Genomic DNA, 15,673 nt, shown 5'->3' with positions numbered 1-15,673 from the left:
GGAGGGGGGGGAGGGTGGTGTGTGTGAACAAGGAAACAGTGCCCCACCTGATTTCCACAGCTGATGAGGATGGTAATAGAATACACTGCAACCCAGGGCAGGAGGGGACTGGGGGAACACAGTCCCTGGACGCAAACTCCCTGGAGAGCTGCTGGTGCTTTGGGGCAGCAGAGCTGGGACTTGCCACCCCAGCCATGGGTTCAGCAGCTCCAGCCCACCCTAACCCATGGAGCTCCCGCAGATGTGTTTGAAAGAGGGTCATCATTTGGGGGCAGGGCTGTAATATTCATTTTTTTATCATCCTTCACATTTGTTCTGATGCAGTTATTTATTGCGGCTAGGAATTTTTATTCCCCAAAGTTACTGGGGAACTTATTAAACAAATAAGTGAGTTTCTTCAGTGGAAAGATGCTGGATAAAGGACTATGGAATATATAGGAATATGCATCCAAATTGTCTGGCCTGTCTTATTTGTTTCTAAAATTGTTCCTACAAAATACACCAGTTTGATGAATTCACACGCTCTCTTTGGTTAAAGTCTGCACTTTCACTGGACAATACAATCCTCTGTGCAAAACAGTGCAAACCCTGCAGTGTCATGTACAAAACCCAAGGTAGAACTCCCCTCCAAACCCGCGATACATCACACTCACTCCTGAAGTGGCAGCTCTCTACTGGGAGGATGCCCTCAGCCAGGCAAGGAGGACCTCTCGCAGGGAGGGGCTATTCTGGGGGTGCCTGTGATGGGTGAGTGTCCCCTGGGCGGGTGTCAGACACCCGCGTTCTTTGGGCAACCACGTAGAAACAAACTCTGCTTTGCCTTCCCTGTCAGGCCGCATGATCCAAGTAGCAAAGTACAATTCGATCACCTGTTTTGGGATGCAGAAGAACGAGACAGTAAAAATAAACCATGAAATGAGTTGTAAATAGCTGAGACTGAGAGTTTCAGGGTGTGCCCTTATTTAATACCGTGTTTCCTGCTCCCTGCAAGCTCCAGCTGTCTCTGCTCCAAGGAGTCAAGAGCGAGCTCCAGCTGTCTCACTGCTCCGAGTCAAGAGCAGCAAGGTAAGAATGAGTTCTTTTATATCTATTTGACACTTTATTTACCTGTGCCTCTTTCTGTTTTTCCAATAGCTGTTGAACACTTCTTTCACCAAGCTCTTAAGAAATCAGCTAGAGCGTACTTGCATGCAGTCAATAGACCTGTAAAGATTTTTGAATCAGGCAATCCTAAGGATGTAATTTTGTAAATTGTTCCTGATATAATTGGTTGCTTAGATTCCCTGACTAAGGTTTACAGTCAAGTGACTCTTACTACATGGACAACATGAAGCCCTCATATACAGGAAACACAATAAGGAACCCATATGCCTGAACATATCCCTTTTGACTTTCTTCTAGTTTCATTATCATGTTTTCAATGTAATGAAATTATTCAAAAATTTTATAATGGATTATAATTTTCCTAATTACTAAAACTGAGGCAAAGATCTATTTTTAGCAAACACTGATTTATTTTTTTTTTCATTTGAGGAACAAACCAGCTCATTTTAACTCATTAAAAAATAAACGTTTAAAATGTAAAAGGAGGCTGAAAAGCAGTCTGACTCAGGTAGTGTTTCAAAACTTAGCAGGCCAAGCGCCGTTTCCTCTATTATCTCTCTATATTAAGCACTCATGATTGTACCAAGAAAGGCTCTTGCACTTTATAGGGCCTCTGGGTGGTGAACTGAAGTTTTGCCCCTGAGCCTCAATAATGTCAGATCATTGTGCTGGTGTGTTTGTAGAGTTACAAATCTGTTGCCACCCTGTGTTTTCAAGTCTTCTTTGAAGTTACACTTTATTTTCAGGCAAAAGGACAATGGTTACTGTAATGATGAATACAGTAAATAAATACAGAATCTATAAATGCTAGGCAGAAGCACTGATAAAAAACTGAGGGAATGCATTTATCTGAGAGCCTGAAATATTTCTCTGGCTAGAGGAGTATTCAGACAAGCAACTGGAGTCTGAAATTCAAAGTGAGCGCTGTGGGATGCAAACAGCTACATTTTGCTACGGACTGGAGAAAAAATTATGTATTCAAGAGAGGTGGGCTCTGCATATCCTTTGTGCTGGTGCTGCCTGAGCTCTCCTTCCTTTCAGCACTGCATGAAGAGAGCTCAGCAGCCTTCTCCCCGCCACCTTGCTCCACTGCTGGGCAGTCCTGAAGTAGCAACATTCCTGAGGTTATTTAAAAGATGAGTAGACATGGCATTTACTCAGGGACATGGTTTAGCAGTGGACTTGGCAGTGTTAGGATTATGGGTGGACTCAGTGACCTTAAGGGTCTTTTCCAACCTAAACGATTCTATGATTAAGCAGGGCTTTGTCTTAATTTGAACTTTGGGAATACCAAAAGCCAAAGCTGAATTCAGGGGGTTGTTATTACTCCTGTAGCAGAGGTGAAACAGTAAGTAGCTCACTGACTCCCATGGAAACGAGGGTGGGTTTTCTGTAGCTATTAATTTTTTATCGAATGAGATGTTTTGTCATAACATACATCCTGGAATATAAGAAATTAAGAAATCATCTATTATCTATAGCTCAGTGAGATAAAATACTTTTAAACATACAGAGATAGATTTGGTTGGTACTAGTAACTAACCTTTTCTAAAGGGCTGTTCATTTGTAGATTTTTAGAACCTGAGGAAGCCCTTACCAAGTAGATAGGCTTCTCTGTTAATCCATGTTAAACATCTTTGAGTCCTGCATAAAACAGAGTGCAACTATTAGAAGAGACATCCCAAACTCTTCTAAATCTGCCAGGGCTGTAGGAACCACTAAGTCCTGGACATATAACAATATCTGATGTCTGGACATCCCTGATTTCTGTAATTCTGAGCAATTTCTTCTTTGCAAATAACCTTTCTTTATAGCTGCGTTATCTTTTATCTCTCAGTGTGTGAAGGCATGAAGAGATGACTTGAACCTTTCTTGTGACACAGTTGAAAACTTCAGCCATAAAGCTGTCATCTTAAAGAAATGGGAAGAGGTGGTAGAACAGATTCAAATTCTGAAGAAGAAAAAAGATTCTCAGAGAAGACAAGGCTAGAGGATTACTCAAGAAGATTGACAGATAGTCCTGAATGCTTGACCGAATTCTAGGGAGTGAGAGAACTACCTGGTTTCAGAAACCAAATTCTGATCTCAGCATGTAGAGAAATTTTGGTCCATTTCCTGTGCAGCGGACAGTCGTGGCATGACCGTTAGCATGGCCTCTGTAATAGAGACTGTAATTCAAGAGTGTGCTGGAGGGAAAAATACTCCAGTTTAACGGTTGCTGAGCTGGTGCTGTAGTGAAATGCTGGGGATTCAAGCCCCACATAAGGCTGACATCTGGGTGATTCCCCCAGCCCTTCCCAAGGGGGGTGAGTTTCCCTTTAGGCTTCCCCCCAGGGTGGGGCGGCCTTGCAGACAGAGCCCTTGGGTAAAGGAGCCCCAGGGGTCCCGCAGGGAGTGACCCAAGGTCAGGTGTCCCACGCAGGGATAACAGCGGGCACCCCTGGCAGGAGGGGCAGTGTCTGTCTGTGAGGGGGATGCCCTGGGCAGAGTTCCCTGCTGGGGAAGGACCTCCCGCCTCCCTGGGACTGGGCTCCGCTCAGCTCTGGCTTTTGTAAACGCGGGCTCTGTAGGGATTCGTGATGGGGCTGCCTTGGTCTTTGTGTTGGGCTGTTGCCCTGGTTGTCTCCCGTCCCTTCTCTGGGAGACTCTATTTCCCTGTTTATTGCCCCAGTGCTGGTCGTGCGGTGTCGTTGTTGGGGCCGTTGGGATTGATGTCGATGATGTATGACCTGATAGGCTTGTTTGTCCCCCAGCGCTCACCCATGGACTGACCCTGTTGTGTCAAGTACAGTCTGGTTATTGGTTCATCTTGATGATGGCTCTGTCCTTTGTGCCAGGCCTGATCACTGGCAAAACATGCAGTGAGTGGTAACAAACCTCCCTACGCTGTTGTATGTCTAGGGAAGCAGATGACTGGACATAACTTGTCAGGAGCTGGAATTTCCATGAGCTGATTTATCATAGCTCTGTGCTACAAACTGTGTAAATATCAGATTTTATTTCTGTTGTTCTCAGTATTGTATCACTTTATTTCCATCTGGGTTCATACCAGAAGGTATGTTGGAAGGCAACATCAGTGACTTTACTTTTTCACTGCAGTGGATTATACTACAAGGTAGATGAAAAATTCAGCACTACCTGTTTTACTTTTCTTGTTACTGTCTTCTTTGCGGTTCCCTGTTTCACTTTCTTACTGTTTCAAAGTTAAATTTTTGTCCTAAAACTTTTGACCTTTAAAAAATGTGGTTTATAATGCATTTTTAGTTTCTCCTTACAGTGCAGCTAAATAGAGTTACCAATTTTTATTCAGTACAAATAAAATTCTAAGTGATGCTAGTGACCTTCAGGAGAAAATACCTGCCTTTTCATAGATAGTTGTTTTCCAGTTTAAACACAGAAATGAAGTAACTGTTTACTTTCTAACAATGTACCATGGAAATATCTCCATATGAACAGAATTGGCAAATACTTAATCTGGCACCCTCCAAGAATACGGTTTGCATTTTCACTCGGTTCTACTTCAGATGGCAGGACCTTGTAGCAGACACACACAGTGCTCAGCGTAGCAGCAGGGTGAAGAGCAGTGAGGGGTGACGTGGGGAAGAAGGAAATTACTTTCAGCAGTAATGATGACCACTGAGTCTACAGACTTTGCAATGATTTGGAGTCTACAAGATACATTTACTGCCAGAATGTCGACAGGAGAGCAGTATTTGTTCGGAGCACACTGAGAGGGCATGTGGCATTCCAGGGATGGACTTTGCTCTGAGCTCCCGCAGACCACCAGAGGGCACCTGCCCAAGCCATGCCTGCAGCAGTCCCGGGGCAGTGCACACAGAAGGTGCTTACTGGCAGCGTGGCTGCCAACGCAGGGGCAGACCTGGAAGGCAACCTCAGAGACTCATCCTTTGGCCTGAGCCTGACACCGTCCGGGGAATGCTGGAGTCACCAGCAGCCACACCTGGGGTGGCCAAGTAAGCCCAGAGCGCTCTGTTGGCATTTCCCAAGGGGCACAGAGCACCCCAAGAGCCGCTGTGTTTCCGGACAGGTGTCGGTCACCCCCGAGATAGCACCTGGCTGCGCTGCCTCTTCTTTCTCAGCCAGCTGTGGGCAGTTTGGGCTCCGGCAGGCTTTTGCTCACTGGCAGGACCTTACTCTGCACTTAGCCACCCCCTGAGAAAAACTGTCCTTCCGAATGTACAGCCGACATGGGCCTGTCCATATGTACATGTGCACTAGCTGCAGGCAGATATCCTCACAAACACAGAGCAAACTTGCTGCCTGTTTTTCCATGAGCATCAATAGAGATTCTGCATGAGGTGTTTTTCCGAATATAACGTCTTAGTAAAGAGATGCATCTATCAGCACTTCCCAACAAACTGCACAGCAAAGTTACTACTATTTTAAAATATTGCTTCAGTACAGTCCTGTCACATGCTAGGTCTGTCTTTTGAGGCAGGCAGAAAAGTCTGTGCTTGGGGAATGTGAGTGAATTGGGGAGTATTCATCTTAAAACCCTGCAATATATATCACAAGCTGCCACCTGGCAGTAAAAGCTGCAAATAAGTAAAAAGCAACGCAGGTCTTCTCTTGCATAAAACAGTCATTTGTCTTTGTAAAAAAAAAAAAAAAAAAAAAAATTTTAAAAAAAAAAAAAAAAAAAAAAAAAAGTCAAGATTTCTAATCAGTTTGCAAATGTTGAAACATTAAAAAAAATACAAGATTGGGAAGTCTTACATATTACTATACCTGTCAGGACAGGCAGTTTCTTGTGCCTTGCAGTGCTCTAACACCTGAGTTTTCCTTTACCTGGCTGAGCAAGGCATGTTATAGATAAGGGGCAACTTAAGTTTCCAGTTCCTCCCAAATCCATCTTAGCTGAGCATTCCTCACCCTTTCTCTTAGGGATACCCTTAAGGGTATTAAAACAGTGGTGGAGGAGGAGATGTATATTGCTTTGTTCAATGTACAGTTCCATGCTCAGTGAGTGTTCAGTGCATCCTTCAGACTGCACAACCGGGCTGTCACCTGAGAGGGGCATCATCCCTTACTGAGGTCCGGACTAATTTATCTGAGGGAAAATAAAAAGAAGTAAAAATAGCAAGGTCATTTGCAGTCTCTTAACAATGATAGTTCTAATGAAGCTTTAAAATGTAAATGACAAGATTATTTCCTTAAACGTTTAAGTCAGCATGGGGGAAAATGCAGCCATCAGAGAAGAGAGAAGCTATTTTTCCAGGGAGGAAAACAAAGAAAGACAGAAGGAAAGGTCTTTCTCCCCTTAGATAGCAATACTATCACAACTGTGGGTCAGAAAGTGACCTGTTACAAATTCTGCGGAAAGTTTATCCTTCGTCCAGCGGGAACATAACTTCATTGGAGGTTTAAAACACATTTTGGTGTCATCTCCTGTCACTGTTAATGGTGGCATCAGTCTGTGGAATTCTAATTATTTTTTTCACAATTTTTTTAATTCCTTTGAAAACAATGAGGAATCTTTATGGTAATCCAAGAAAATATCTTCTTAGAGCAGTGTTTCCATATTTAAGATATCAGGAAAAATTTAGACTGGTATTTTAATACATTTTTTCAGTGAAGGATGACAGAAAAATTAATGGAAGAAAATACGTGTGATAAACAGCAAAATTCTGTGGCTTAGATGCTGTGGTTCTGCTGATGTATGTCAAGTTGTTTCACTTAGCATGGAAAAAACTGGTACTGCAGATCACTCCAAAGTGCATCAGATATAGCGTGAACCGCAAAAAGGGTTTGCCTTCTACCTCAGGGTTGGTTTGTGCAATTTTTTGCAGGGCGTTTCCTCTGTCCGTGCAGTGAGCTGCTGACACGGAGCTGAGTTCCAAAGCAAAATCACACAGTTGTGAATAGGGTGTGATGTGCTTGAACTCACAAGCACTGCTTGTCATAACCCGGTGTCTGCTTGCAAATGGCCGTGCAGATGGGTGCTGGTGTCTCAGAGCAAGTCTACGCGGAAGGGTAAATTGCTTATTTTAGAGTTCATGGAGAAGGGAGAGCAGCTCTGTCCCAGGAACTGTTACATGCAGATGTAACAAAGCGCAGTTGGAATACACGCAGGCTCTGTGGCACTCACTCTTCTGCCCATCTCTCTTTGGGTGGAATATTACATCTCCAGTTTATTTTGCAGTAGCGCTCTCTGCCACAGGTTACTGACTGGAAGGAAGAGGGGTATTTTAATACGCAGTTGTTTCTTCCCATAGCACCTCTCTCCTCAGAAAGAAGCGCACATTGCATAAGATCCATTCATTTTTTTTAGTAGTCAACATTAAATGTTATAAAACATGAATTATGCAACAGCTCTGTTAAATTTACAGATAGAATGTATGGCATATTTCACATATCAGGACTCTACCAGAAAGTGCTTACTTTATTTTAGCTGAAAGAGGTGTTTCTGGTTTTGGTGGGAAGTCCCACCTCAGTGATCACAGACGTTGCCCCATCATGTGTCAGCCTCCAGGCTTGATCGGGTGGATTTTGCTGACATGCTGATAAACAGCTTTTCTATGAGGACTAAAATGCTGGAAGAAGTATCCCACAAAAAAACTTAAATATGCCAGCACCCTTGTGAGTCTATCAGCCAAGGTCGTAGTTTGTAACAAGGGCTCATAACCAGTTATCCTGCAGCCCTTCGCTGCCCGTGCCAAGGAGAGCCCCTGTTGGCATGTGGCCTGGCTGTCACTGCGGAGTCATTCCTGACTTGCATCGTGCCCTACCGCAGAGTGAACTGCTCGCTCCGTGCCTGCCTTTCCCCCTTACGGTGGCTCACTACAGCCCGTTTGTAGTGGAAAGACCCAGAGAGCTGGCCCACAGCCGGGGTCTGCCAGAGAGTGCCTGGGCACTCTGGCCATGACCCGACTCACTCTACAGCCCTAGTCCATCCCTCCAGACTGTGCTTCAGGCTCATCAAAGCTCACCCTAAATAATGCAGCTCCCTGTTTAAACATGTATGCATCCCAGAATCACAGCGTTGGTCAAAGACATCTTAAAAACACTAGAAATTTTCAAAGCTAATTTAAGGGTAATAAAAAGGAGTCTTACTATAATGATATAGTTGAAAGTTAATCTCCAGATATAGGTGAAATATGTATTCACATTCATCTGCAAGTTTTGTATGCATGAAGCAATGTACAAATTTATAGAAAGTATAAAGAATCTAGCAATTATGATGCATCTGATTGGAATACCTATACAAGGATTGAGAATTAAATTGTTCCTTCCACAGAGTCTTTATGTGTCCATCTGAATTTTTTAAATTTCCCTGAAATTTTGTGCAACTTGTAGTGTAGTGAAGAAGTTGAAAGAGTAAGTCCACTGGCTCAGAAATGCAGTGTTTAGGATCATAAAATTCTTGTCTGTTGGCTTGGCTGTTCTTGTCTCCAGCCGCTTCCCACGCGTTGTACCTCTGCTTGCCCTCTGCAGAGCTATACTGGCCCCGCAGTGGGGCAAGATTCACCTATAAAATATCTGCCTGAAACGTCCTTTGCCATTGCCCTATCTCCTGTAAGAGCTTATTCCATGAGTTGGAGTATATTGCCTTTGGCAGTTCTAATACATTTTCTTTTTGTTAAAAACATTTTATTTCAGTGAGAAATGCAATATTTTTCCTTATTTAAATCTTCTCAAATTTCTAACAGACTGTTGAAAAGTTCTCTTAAATGTGGTGATTTTTATATGCATGTAGTCCCTGTTAATTCTTCTTTGTAAATTAAGATTCTGTCAGTGCAGAAGTTTTGTGACAATGTAGCCCTGAGCATCAGCATTTAGCTGCTCAAAGTTTGGTTTGTTTAGATTATTTTACCCCACAGAGGCTGAGACAAGTTCGTGGGTTATTTGGCATTTCACTAAGACTCTGATTATCTAGAGAGTGTGAAGTCACCTTCAGAAATTCATTCAAATGCAAATGGATTGACTTTGTCGGGGTGGACCGCAGAAGGGGGCGCTGATCTCCCTCCAGGACATGGGGAATGGAATGAAGAATGAAGTGGTGTCAGGGAAGTTCAGACTGGACATTGGGGAAAGGCTCTTCACCGAGAGGGTGGCTGGTCACTACAACAGGGTCTGCAGGGAAGTGCTCATGGCACCCAGGCTGCCGGAGCTCAGGGAGGGTTTGGATGATGCCCTTGGTGATGTGGCTCACTGCGAGGAGCAGGGAGTGGACTCCATGATCTTTATGGGTCCCTTCCAACTGGAGATAGTCCATGATTCTGTGGTACTAGGGTGTGCTACTAGGAACTCTGTCTACCCTTAAAGTTTCACATTTCATTTAGAGATTTTCTCCAAGGAACAGATTAATTGCTTATACTAAATTAGCTACCAATTCTCTGATAGTACTGCTCTGCCTATAGTTAACGCCATCTGGTTTAGTTTATTACACGCTTTTGCAATGCTTACTATGCTATAACAAGAATGTAATTGACCACTTTTATAATCCTGACTTAATAATGTCCTTTTATTTGGGATTTTTCTCAAGCTATTATGTCAACTTGCAGTGAGAAATCTAGTTTATTGTTTTTTGCTGTATTAGTGTAAGGAAAAATATATCATGGCAGTAAGTATTCTCATGCACAGTACAAAAAATAAAAGGTTAATTTTTGATGCTTTCTCTGTCTTCCCAAAATTATTTGTGGTCTTTAAAGGTTCTGAAGAATCATGGGTCATCTGCAGTGAAAAATTAATAACAAACATAGATAAAAGTAATATGCATCCAACTATACACTCTGTGTGACTTGTTAAAAGAAGAAAACTACCAATGTTGTCTTTGCCTCTATAGTGTACAGGTCAACTCTTCAGTAAACTTATCTGAGTTGCTCCAAGCACTTTTTGCTGTGATGTGTACAAAGAACAGCACACAGATTGCTCCGCTGAAACAGTTGTCTTCACTGCTGACTGTTACTTTGCTGATTCCTTTTTCTCTTCTACTGATTTGCCCGTGTCCATCACTTGTTTTATATCTGGGCAATGAACCTCACAAACTTAAACTTGCATTATTATCCTCTGTTTGGACAATTGTTAGGACAGTGAGAATCCAGTCTGCTACAGGAAATAACCAGAATTACTGTACGGGTTCTTGGCAGAACCATTGTGAACTGGTTTCTGTTCCAAGATGTGGGCTTCACCAACCCTGGAAAAGACCACTCTGGGAATTTCCTTTCCAACGTGTTATTTGTACCACTGGTTTCCCTCTAGCTCAGGAAGGTGGCTGTGCTGGTTTGACTGGGGTGGCTGGTTTTCCCCACAGCAGGCAGCGTGGGCTGTGCTGGGTTTGTGCTAGAAGCAGTGCTGATCCCACCGAGGTGCATTAGTCGCTGCTGAGCAGCGCTGGCACAGCACCAGGGGCTGCTCTGCCCCTCGCCCTGCCTGACAGCAGGGGCCAGGGGCACGGGGAGGAGGAGGGGACCCAGCCGGGACACCGACCCCAACTGACCCCAGCGGCGTCCCAGGACGGGGAGGCAGGTTGGCAGGGGTGCTGCTCAGGGACGGTCTGGGCATTGGTCGGTTGGGGTGATCAGTTGTTTTCATTTGCATTGCTTGTCTTCCTTGGGTTTTATTTCTCTCTCTTTTTTATTTGTCTTTTCATTACAATTTTTTAAAAAAGAAGTTTCAGTTATTAAGCTGTTCCTGTTTTCTCACTTTTACCTTCAGTTCTCTTCCCCATCCCACAGGCGGGGGCAGTGGGCCAGGGGCTGTGGTGCTTAGTTGCTGGCTGGGGTTAAACCACGACACAGGCATGACTACTTTTTAAAACAATGTATTGCTTCTCAGTGCGAAGACTGCATTTTTAAAAGTACCTAAAGAAGATTACGTCTTTACCATAATAGGGATAAATTCGTGCCTACTGAAGCTATTTTTAAGAGCATTTGCTTTCTCTTGGAGGCTGTATAAACACCTGAGCAGAATCCCTCAGGGCATCATGAATATTGCCATGTCCCTAAGTGCTGAATCTTACATTCAGACCTACAAGTTAAAGGAAAGATGCATAAAACTCCAGGTGGGTAGAGAGCTCCCTTCAGACTTTGCATCTGAGAAGGCTGATGTGTTTTGTTTGTTTTAGCAAGTACTTGAAGTTTTTCAGTGCTTTTGAAAGCAAAATCCACATCTTTCTTGGTTTTGTCATTGCCAACAGCCTATGAATAATTAACACGAGCACAGGGAGGAAGCCAGTTCCCTTACAGTCGCTCTTTGAAAAGTCCAGATTCCTTTCTTCAGTGTTTTTCAGGACTGGCTGGTTCTGAAGGTGTGTCTGGGCACTCTGTAGAGACCAGGCTGCTGCAACCAGCCTTAGAAAAACACATGGAGCAGACCCTTGTCTTTAGCCTCAGAAGTGCCCATTACTCAGATCCTGAGGTGATTATTATATTCCCGGTGAAATTAATTTCAAAAATGTTAAGAAAATACACACTGAAAAGGCACAGTTACTTCAGGTTTTAGTTTTTATCCTTCATTTGACAGAAACCAGCCTGTTCTCCAAACCAGCATATGTACTTTAATAAAAAACTTCAATAACAAAATTTATGTATTTAAGAAAATAGAAATTTATCTAACTTGAATATATGCATATTATTTAATTATAATTCATTTGCATGATACATATCATATATGTTTGTATAATTTATAACAACACTTCAATAACAAAATGTAAATTGCTAGACAGCCTTAGGAGTTAGGATGGGGCTCCCCTGTCTCAGCTAACATCCTGAATGTGAAATCAGACACTGATGTCTCTTGATTCTTCCTTTCTAGGACAGGGAGTCTTGAACTCCCTTTTACTCTGTAGCAGAGCAGTAAATTTCTGATCTAACTATAATAATGAGAAGGTTGTACATGTTGGCGGTTAGGATGTGGAGATGCTTCAGATAAAGTTATATTTTCAGTCCCATTTTTCTAAAGCAAGTAGTGTCAGCCTTTGCATTTCATATCCACATTAGCATGTTAGATGTATCAAAAAACTCCTCAGACGTTGATCCCCTTGAGAAAACAAAACCATGTCTCATTAAAACACTGTGGCTTTTTTTTTCAGTCTTGCTAGTTGTGTTTTAATCTCCACAACCAGACCTTTTTAACAGTGTGCGTAAATCCCCCAAGCATGCACAAGGCTGTAACAGATATCAAATATTCTGTCTTGTAACAAGATTAAGTCTCTCTCTAGGAAAGGATTAAGGCTCTGCAAATCATTGCAAGTTTTTGTGGTAGGAACTGCAGCCACTTAGCTTTGTGTGAAGGCAGCAGCATGTAAAAGACTTCACTAAGAAAAGCATGCTCCTTTTCCTGCAGACTCGACAGCGTGAAACAGCTCTGACAAGTACGGCACTCGCAGAGCGTTTTTTCTGGTGATGGTGCTTCTGATGCAGGTGTGGTGTGAGAGTTTAGGAGAGGTTTGTGTTACCTTCCCTGTAAAAGACACTTTTAGACACTGAAGGTCCTGCGCAGGACGGGGGCACTGTGGGCAGCAATCTGCCTGAGCCCTTGGCCGTTGTGACACTGAGCAGTGCAGCCAGGAGATAACCTCCCTGCAAACGTGCTCTCTGCAGGGACCTGGCCCATCTCTGTCCTCTTCCCGACTGACTGTGTGGCCTTGGGCATGGCCCTGCTACTCTGTGAACACCCTCGTTAGGAAGCAGAGGGCAGGCATAGAGAGTAACTGCTGGGACCTTCCCAGGCATTGCAGAGGAAGCAGCTGTGTGGCACCTTGGATCTTCATACAATCACCCTCGTATTGAGTTGCCAGGTCGCCATGGCTCACAAATCCATTTAAGAGCTGCTGCAGCCCAGGAAGCGCTCACCCGTGTGATTCGGGTATCCAGTATTCTCACAGTGAGCTTTGCAGTAGGGTCCAGTGAAAGCTTTCACTTAGAATTGTTCAGTGGAACTTCCCCTTCCGCCATGCCTGGTGTTGCACGTAGAGTCCTGTGTGGTGGCAGCTGGAGCACTCCTGAAGCAGTGGCACGAGGCCATGTCTGGTTTGAGCCACTCATTCTTGGGACCTGCTGCGGGTGCGTGACCCTCGTGTTAGATGCTGCAGGACATTGCAAGCTTCTGCCACACGTAGGTTCCAGCTTTGTATTTAACTGGCATGGGGAGAAGATTGAGTTGTCCTTGAAGCTGTTCTGTTCATTACTGACATTTGCAGTACATTTTGTTTTTCCAATGAACAGATTTGAGAAATGAGAGCCTTCTAAGATCTTTGGAAGCTTTCATTCCACAAGTGCAGTGCAGAAATTTGCAGTGAACAACTCATCACTGTTACTGTGGCCTCAAAGATCTAAACCGAGACAACCCACTCACTACCTTACGCAGTTCCTCCACTCTCCTTAAACAGCCGAGTTGTTTAAACCATCAGTCTCCTGTTTTCCCCATAGACCAGCCCGTCTACAGTGTCTCTGGAGAGCTGAGTGCAACCTCTCACACTGTAAAAAGGTGTCATGATATTTATGTAATATTTCAATCCAAAAGCATTGTAAGAAATCTCTGCCTGCATGTGATTTTAGCAGCCAAAGAAAACTGCTGTATCCACAATATCTATAAAATAAAGGCATATTCCTAAGAACCATGAATAAACTTCTTACCATTCATAACTTCACTTTTCTCATACATAAGCACAAGTAAAAAAGATTTTTTTTTAACTTGGAAAAATTCCCATTTATTAATAAACTTTAAAATATTTATATTCATGATATTTTGGAATTAAGTTCTCTCAGAATTATATCAGCCCTGGACAACTTTGACCAGCACAAGCTATGGCCAGAATAGTGCAGGAACCTAGGTCTGTTACATGGGGAACCCTCCCTAATCTAGGTTCTGTATTAATTAACTTAATTCTATTTTACCCATTAGAAAATATATACTTACCATATGCAGTACATTAGTGCTACTGTCTTGTTGCAGCTTTTGGTGTCTCGTGCATATAGGTTTGACATGGGCTATATACTTTATATGCAGGCTGATCCTCCCATTAACTTCTGGGTAGTAATTGGCTAGAATAATTGTTGAGTAAACACAAAAGATCTTCTTGAGGTAATTTTTGCTTTGAATTGCTAGATTTTACAGGCATCAAGTGTTTCCTGCAGTCACTTCTGTTTAAAACTGTGATTAGTGTCTTCTGTTGCAGACCTTTTGCTATAAAAGAATAAAGTGTCAGAAATTATTTTTCATTAATTGGCATGAATTGTTGCTGAATTGAAGGTTAGGTCTGAAGAAAATGTCTTTTCAGGATCATCACCACTGTTACTAGACAGTTGATGTGGCAAGTATTCCCGTGGCACTTTGAGCAGGGAGTGCTTGTGAGACTCGTACCCCTTTACAGGGAGAACAGTTCTTGTCAAAGTACGGGGAGCTCATTAACTGGAAGTGCTGTACAAAATCCCAGAGTATTCTGGATGAGACATGATGTCTGTCTGAATGTTATAAAAGGTAATGCTGACCTCCACTCAAAAGGTCTAATTGTTACCTTCCATAAAATCAATTTCCTGCATATAAGTTACCGATCAACACATTTAAAGCATGTCAGTGGGCAGCTCACAAGCAATTTGCAGACTTTCTGACATTCCTTTTACAAGGGTAAGAGGCCATGGAGAATCACAAAAGACCTAATACCCTTGTTCTCTGTCTTACCCTAGTCCATGGTTGCCATCCCATGCCAGTTTCCAGGCCTGTACTAAAGCATAAATGGTATGATTAATTCCTGAACTCTGAATTTTGTGTTTTGATATCTTCATAAGGTGCCTAAAAAAAGCATGCTACTGCCCATAAATTTCCTCCCAGCCAAAACCCTTTGATCTTCTTAGTCATACACTTGATTCCACACCTGTATTATCATTCTTTTTCCTTTACTCAGGCAGTTTGTCAGGCAGTAAAGCCACACCATTTTGATATATTTCTGGACTAAATATAACCCTTGCTAGAATCTTATTTACTTCTAAATAGAACCCGAAGTTATTAACCTTCCAGAGGACATTAAATGTTTGCTAATTGGGTACAGGGCATGAACCTGTTTGAAACCCATGGGAGTTGGTATCATGGTCACAATTTTGGCACGTGCCCCTTTTTCGAGCAGCTACCTACTGAATCACCCTTTCTGTGTGACACGGCTACCTGAAGTGACTTACTTGTCAACCCCAGCAGTGTCCCACGTTGTCAGCACACTCATCCCAGCAGGCTGTCCAGAGGGAGGAGGCAAGTTCCTTTCTACTTGTCACCTACAGGGTTTTTTTGGTGAATTTTAGGCCTATACCCCTAGCATTCATGTACTTTCAAATCCATGTCTGTCGTGAACATCCTTCTGACAAGGCACTGAAACAACAGCATTTTCCTGACAGTGCTCTTTGTTTTGCGGAGAAATCACTCTATAACTTTTGGGGTTATAAAGTGGGTATGTTTATTCAGCGCTGGGCGCATGGGGGATCGCTCCACCACAAGCATGCGCCTCGTTTGCAGCTCCCGTCCGGCTTATATGTTACAAAATAGTGCATATTCATAAAACGCTTATACATATACATAGTTGACCCCCGCCTCCCCTCGCTTCTCATGGTAATCAGGT

This window comes from Athene cunicularia, assembly GCF_003259725.1.
Source record: "Athene cunicularia isolate RWA chromosome 5 unlocalized genomic scaffold, athCun1 chr5_part1, whole genome shotgun sequence".
NCBI classification, from domain to species: domain Eukaryota; kingdom Metazoa; phylum Chordata; class Aves; order Strigiformes; family Strigidae; genus Athene; species Athene cunicularia.
The sequence above is the reverse complement of the archived record's forward strand: the minus strand, read 5'-3'. Positions refer to the sequence as shown.